The sequence below is a fragment of the Loxodonta africana genome, chromosome 7 (genome assembly GCF_030014295.1).
Source record: "Loxodonta africana isolate mLoxAfr1 chromosome 7, mLoxAfr1.hap2, whole genome shotgun sequence".
NCBI classification, from domain to species: domain Eukaryota; kingdom Metazoa; phylum Chordata; class Mammalia; order Proboscidea; family Elephantidae; genus Loxodonta; species Loxodonta africana.
The window spans coordinates 128,115,284-128,122,311 of record NC_087348.1 but is presented as its reverse complement, the minus strand read 5'-3'; the positions used below and the strand labels follow the sequence as shown (position 1 = coordinate 128,122,311).

The 7,028-nt window shown below is 38.4% G+C and overlaps 1 pseudogene; it reads left to right on the top strand.

Moving 5' to 3' along the window:
* Nucleotides 1–2,658: 2,658 nt before the first annotated feature.
* LOC111752114 (succinate--CoA ligase [GDP-forming] subunit beta, mitochondrial-like) lies at nt 2,659–4,353 on the top strand (annotated as a pseudogene).
* Nucleotides 4,354–7,028: the final 2,675 nt, after the last annotated feature.

The window sequence follows — 7,028 nt, the reverse complement described above, 5'->3', positions numbered from 1 at the left end:
ACAAATCTTTTGGAAAAACTGGGCCAAAGCCGAATGCATGTTCTTTTTGGAGAGAGAAGCTTTTCCGGAGAGATTCATTAAGGACAGATTTATTCACATGACAAAAGAGTTTCATTCCACATTCTTTTAGAAATAATTTCACTTACTTGCATCCCTCTGTGGTCCCTGTTGCATATCTACTGCCTAAAGTAAGATATGCCTCATATTCCAGAGTTTAGCAGATGACCAATATGTCATAAATCCTCAGGTGAAGTTTGTGCAGAGAAAGTATGCAGGCATGCATCAATCCTAGGTTCTCAACTCTACTTGTTTCCTCAGAACTTAATTCTTTTCTAATTGGTCTTCCTACTAACCCTAGAACTGATTTACCAAAATTTGGCTCATTTTTGCACTTTCCCAGTGTACTAATTTCCCTCCAACCACAGCGCCACAAATCCCTCCACTTCTGGATTCACAAAGTCCTATGGAAGAAAGCTTTAGCCATAATTCATTAAAATTTTGTGTTTTTAGCTAAATCCCATAAGTGCTCAGCATCATCTATAAATCTGCATCATTATTGCTTCCTCCAATCCATAACAATGATTTTTTAAAATTTTCTCTACCTTCCCACACTACTGTGTTTCTAAGAGTGCTGATACAGCTCTACCCCCTGCACCAGACAAGAGAGACCATCAAATGTCATCTCTCTAGGAATTAGCTCATCATTATAAAATTTACCCCCACCCACTTTCTTTCCTCTTTCTCTTCTATCTCAGTAAAGTAGTATTCTTGAATACTAGCCTATACCCATGGACTTCTGTCTCCCATCTTTATTCCCTCTCTTGTGGATATCACCAACTTTCTCTCTCTTGCTCTCATCTCTCTCAACCACCGTCATCTTCGAATAAACATATTGAGTTTTTTAGGCTTTAACAAACCCTAACTTGACTCTAATGCCCTTTTAAGATGTCGAAAAGTAAACAACCTGGTCTAAAATTCTCAGAGGCCCTTTAAAAAACAACTCATTTCCTCTTTTCCATACCTAGGCATTTCTTTTGTGCTTTGTTGTGGCTGCATTTACACCTGCCAAATCTGTAAGTACACAAAGATGTGTGACCTCATGCTCTTTGAATGTGGGACCATTTTCCTAAGTACCCCCATCCTCAAACATCTTTTAGTAGAGCAGTAGGCTCTGTTCAAGAAAAACTACAATGATAAGCAGGTTTATCATAGAGAAACAAAGCATTTCTCATCAGTTAATAAACAATGGAAAAATATAACAGACAACCTATTGTGTATGTAATCTGGGATCTATTATGTATGTAATCTAGGATTACATACAGACAAGTTTATAGAATTTGCAGGTAATAGAGTTGTTGGGGACGAGTATATCTTTGGATTATTCAAGAAGTCCTCATGGAAGCGGTGGATTCCTGCTTTCAAACTGGTAGTGACGCAGGTTCATGTAGTTTGGAAGCAGCTACTTGTTTGCATGAAGGAAGTAAAGTGTTTGGTGAAATTTGTTGGAGCAATATTACATAATGTTAAGGCATCAGCCCAGGAGTTAGAGGGATCTGGGTTTATTATCTTTCATCTTCATTTCTAAAGTGAGGATGATAGGAGCATCTGCCTCATTGTGTTGCTGTCAGGATTAAATTAATGATTTGTAAAGTGCTTAGCATAGTGACTGGCCCATAAGTGCACAATAAATAATAGCCATGAATCCAGATGCATTATTTTGGATTTAGAAAAACTAGTAGATTAGCATGAGATCAACAGAGAGGGTAGACGAGGGAACTGAGATCACTTGAGGTAGCATTTACACGTAATGAGTAAAGAATCTATGGAGGAAATTGTGCTCCTAAAACAAAAAAAAAAAAATTTTTTTTTTTAAAGCCTAGCCAAAATGACCACAGTAGAGCTGAAGAGGAAGAGGAAACCTAGGAGATGCTGTGCTCTTCCTTCTGCTTAGACTTCACGTTGGCCCATTACAAGTGACGCAGACTTTGGGTATCTTTCCAGACAGGTGAACAGACTTCTCTGCTCAGGAGACCTCCTACTGAGCATCACCCTTAGGTATTTATTTGAATAAAATTGCCTCCACCCAGAGGTTTCTTTCTTTAGCAAGGTAAGATTGAGCAATGGGACAAGTAGTAATTTCCTGCTTGATTATTCTGTGGGTGGGATTGGAGTCCTGGGTCATTTATTTTTAATCTAGTTCTGGTCTCAAGCATTGTAACTTGAAGAATTGGTACTTTAAGAGTTTTCTTTGATGAGAGCTTTGGAATGAAACTAGAAAGGAAGCTTCTCGATTTAGAAAGTCTTAAGCCTTGTCAGTTTTTCCTTGATTGTTGTGTAAAGTTTAGAAACTAATATGAGGCCACTCTGGTTTTCCAGTAGAATGGACTTTATAGGCCTATGGAGTTCTGAGTATTAAACTGAAGTGGCAGTTGGAGTCAACGTGCCTATTAATATCTATACTGATAAAACTGTGACTGGGATTATGTGAAAGTCAATCATCATGTTTAAGAAATGCTTTAAATCAAATATACTAAGACTCGTAGACATGCTGCTATGGCAGTGGTTCTCAAAACAGAGGGCTTTCCATGTGGCCTAAGGACTAGTTCAAAATGCAATTCCTGTAATAATTTTTTGAGCACCTACTATGTATCAGGCATTATGTCGCACGTTGGGGATACAGATGGATAAGACACAGTCTATTATTTGGGGAAATTCATATCCAGATAGAGGAGCAAGTACACACATACACAATGTGGGCTTTTTCTTGAGCCTTGTTTCCAATACAGAATTAAACCAGTACTAAGCTTCTTTGTCCTCTACCTCAGTTGCCCAGTCAGACCCTGTGCCTGGTTTTGTTTAGGACTGGTTTCCCCCATGATCAAACCAAACCAAATCCGTTGCCTTCAAGTTGATTCTGACTAATAGTGACCCTACAGGACAGGGTAGAACTGCCCCATAGAGTTTCCAAAATTTCATATAATCAGAACATAGTGAAGTTATCTATTTAGAAACATTTGACAGGAAAGTTTCAGCAAATTGGGAAATTTGCAGGGTAATGTGATAAAAATAAGTAACACATATTATGGATTCAAACTGTGGACCTTTTGGTTAGCAGCCGAGCTTCTAGCCACTGTGCCACCAGGGCTCCATCCTGCATGACAGTGTGGGTCAAAAATCATCTGTGAGGCCTGCTGCTAAGACCCCCACTCTTGTTAGCCAAGTCCAAGGGATCTTAACTAATATCTAAAAGATGGCTGATACTGCAGGAACCCAAGAGCAAGAGACCGTGTCGTTTTGTGACAGACACTGTGAATGATACTCTTGAGGCCTGTTAAGGAGCTAAATGCAAAAGAATTTGTTTAGAGCTCAGACATTAGCAGAAGGGAGAGGAAAAGATACCTTTAACAGTGGATTGAAAGGAGGCATTTATTGAACTAAAAGCCCTAAAGTGGTGAGACTGCTACTGAAACAGATGATTGAGAATTATCCATTATTTGCAAGAGAGCAAACTCTGAACAAAAGTGTGGAAATTAACAAAATAATGTTTGCTGAAGCCGCAGGTGTTTCCAGAGAAACCAACGTGAAAATTTTAATGGACTAATTCTACAATGACCTTTACCAATGGGCAACCTAGGAGGGTTGGAGGGGACGTTGACATTGAATAGGTGGCAGCTTTTACACCAGAATTTACTTTTAAGGAGGAAATTTACATTTTTGAAGGCATAAGGAACAGTCAAGTTTAGTGGATAAGAGAAGATTTAGGTTTTAGTCTATGAAAATCAGGCTATGGATCAAATTAAGGAACTGTATAATTTCTTCCTGAAAATTGGTGCTACTTTGACTGAAAATGAAACCTTTAGGTGAAACTCTGGAAGGACATGTTGTCTGTTTTGATGTCAAGATAAACTTGGAAGACAATGCAGAATACCCACAAAAAGATATTTTTCATGCACAACAAGTCAAAACAGCATTCATTGAAAATTAAGTCACAAGCTGTAAGCTAAAGTATATAAAATATCAGTTGCCTTGGGAACGGTCTGGCTAGCCACGGCTACAGTGTAACATCGACGGGATTTCCCTTAATGTTCGAAAACCAGCCAGCTTCCCGGGTCTCAGTAGTGGTGTGTAGGAAGTTCAGCTGATATTAAACTTTGAAATTGCTTGTTGCTGATTCTAAAGTTGAAGCCATTCTCAGCATTGTTTTCGGAGGAATAGTGAATTTGTTATCATTGCTGATGGCATCATCAAATTCTACCGAGAACTAAAACTCAGGTCTCCTCTGATAGTCAGATTTGAAGTAATCAAAGTCCAAAATCATCAGAACGTACTCCACGACAGCCACTTCCCATTACTTCTGCCATTGACATAGAGGATACAGTCAGGCTGGTAAAAGAAATGATGTCTTATTTCTAATCCATTGGGGAAAGAAGTTGCCGTCCCAGAAAAAGGGACAGCTCTCATTGCTGTGAAGAAAATGCTTTATCCAATTGAGGAAAAAAGGGGGCGGGGGAAGGGGGAGGAGGAACGGTCAGGAATCATAGAACGAAAAAATCTTAAATCTGTATTTTTTTCAGGAATCTAGATAGCCTAAATAATTCTTATTCCACATATAGTTTTCATTAGAGTAATGGCCCATGACCTCCTTCTTCTTTGTCAGGGTAAACCTGTCAATAAACAGTACATTGCTGACTTTTGAGAGCAATCTATATGGCCAAACAACGTGGATATAGTGGAAAACTTGAATTAGGCCCTGATTTTTAAAAGAGAGTTCTACTGAGTATTTAGTCCAGAATAGCCCTGGTGGTGTAGTGGTTGAGTGCTATGGCTGCTAATCAAAAGGTCAGCAGTTCGAATCTACCAGGTACTCCTTGGAAGCTCCATGGGGCAGTTCTGCTATAGAATCAACTCTTCGGCAGTGGGTTTTTTTGGCTAATAAGAAATTACATTTAAAGCAGAGGGCTTGATCATATTAACCATTTAAAGGATAGAATTGAAACATTCTAACAGATAGCTATTACACATTACAACATGTTTGCAAATTTCGTATTTTAGCACATGCTGGGAAACCCTGGTAGCAGTAGTGTTTAAGAGCTACAGCTCCTAACCAAAAGGTCAGCAGCTTGAATCCACCAGGTGCTCCTTGGAAACTCTGTGGGGCAGTTCTTCTCTGTCCTATAGGGCCACTATGAGTCGTTATGTGACCAAACACAATTTTTTATTTCAAAACTGAAAAATTCTGATTCTTCTGAAAAAATCTATATAATTAATTCATTTTCAGGTGAGATAATACTGAAGATCAAGTTATGTTATGGATGTTGGTGTCTTAACTCACCAGTTTGTAGTGAAAAGATGGGAAAATGTAGTGAAAAGATGGGAAAATGTAATAAGGGAAATGTAGCTTTTTTATTATGGTAAAATTTACCATTTTAGCTATTTTTAAGTATACAGCTAATTCAGTAGCATTAATTATATTCACAGTGTTGTGCAATCATCAGCACTATTTGTTTCCAAAACTTTTTCATCACCCCCAACAGAAACTCTGCACCCCTTAACTCCCAATTCACCCTTCCCTCGATCCCTGTTTAGGGATCTACTTCTGTCTCTATGCATTTGCCCATTTTAGATATTTCATATAAGTGGGATCACACAGTGTTTGTTCTTTTCTATCTGACTTATTTCACTTAGCATAATGTTTTCCAGGTTCATTAATGTTATAGCATGTTTTAGAACTTCACTCCTTTTTATGGATAAATAATATTCCACATTTTGTTTATCCATTCATATGTTGATGGGACATTTGGATTGTTTCCACCTTTTGGCTATTGCAAATACTGCTGCGATGACCACTGGTGTACAAGTATCTGGGTATCTGCTTTCAGTTCTTTTGGGAATCTATCTAGGAGTAGAATTCCTGGAACATAGGTTAATTCTATGCTGAACCATTTTCAGAAACAGACAAACCGTTTTTCATGGTGGCTGTACCATTTTACATTCTCACCAGCAAAGAATGAGGATTCTGATTTCTCCACATCCTTGCCAGCACTTGTTATTTTCTGCGATTTTGATCTCAGTCATCCTCATGGGTATGAAGTGGTATCTCATTGTGGTTTTCATTTACATTTCCTTTTTTTTTAATGACTAATGATGTTGAGCATCTTTTAATGTGGTTATTGTGCATTTGTATATCTTCCTTGAACAAATGTCTATTTAAGTCTTTTGCCCATTAAAAAAATGTTTTTATTGTGCTTTAAGTGAAAGTTTACAAACCAAGTCGGTCTCTCATTAAAAAAAAAAACTTATCTATACCTTGCTATATACTCCTAGTTGCTGAGACAGCACACTCCTTCCCTCCACTCTCTATTTTCATGTCCATTCGGCCAGCTTCTGAACCCCCTGCCTTCTCATCTCTTCTCCAGACAGGAGCTGCCCACATAGTCTCATGTGTCTAATTGATCCAAGGAGCTCACTCTTTACCAGTATCATTTTCTATTCCATAGTCCAGTCCAATCCCTGTCTGAAGAGTTGGCTTTGGGAATGGTTCCTGTCTTGGGCTAACAGAATATCTGGGCACCATGACCTCTGGGGTCCTTCTAGTCTCAGTCAGACCATTAAGTCTTGTCTTTTTATGAAAATTTGAGGTCTGCATCCCACTGCTCTCCTGCTCCCTCAGGGGTTCTCTGTTGTGTTCCTTGCCAGGGCAGTCATTGGTTGTAGGCAGACACCATCTAGTTCTTCTGGTCTCAGGCTGATGTAGCCTCTGGTTTATGTGGCCCTTTCTTTTGCCCATTTTTTGATTGAGTTGTTTGTCTTCTTGTTGAGTAAGTATGGCATTTTTCATGGTTTTAATGTGGTGGGGAAGAATTTGATTTAAGTTTTTGTTTAAATTTCGGTAAAGCTTTTTAGACCTGTTTACTAATTTAAGTAAGATGCTATATTTTATGAGTTATTAGCAAAAAATTCTATACTAAGAAGGAAAAAAAAAAGTGATCTTTATGACTATGTACTTATTTTAATGGAGTTCCTTGGAT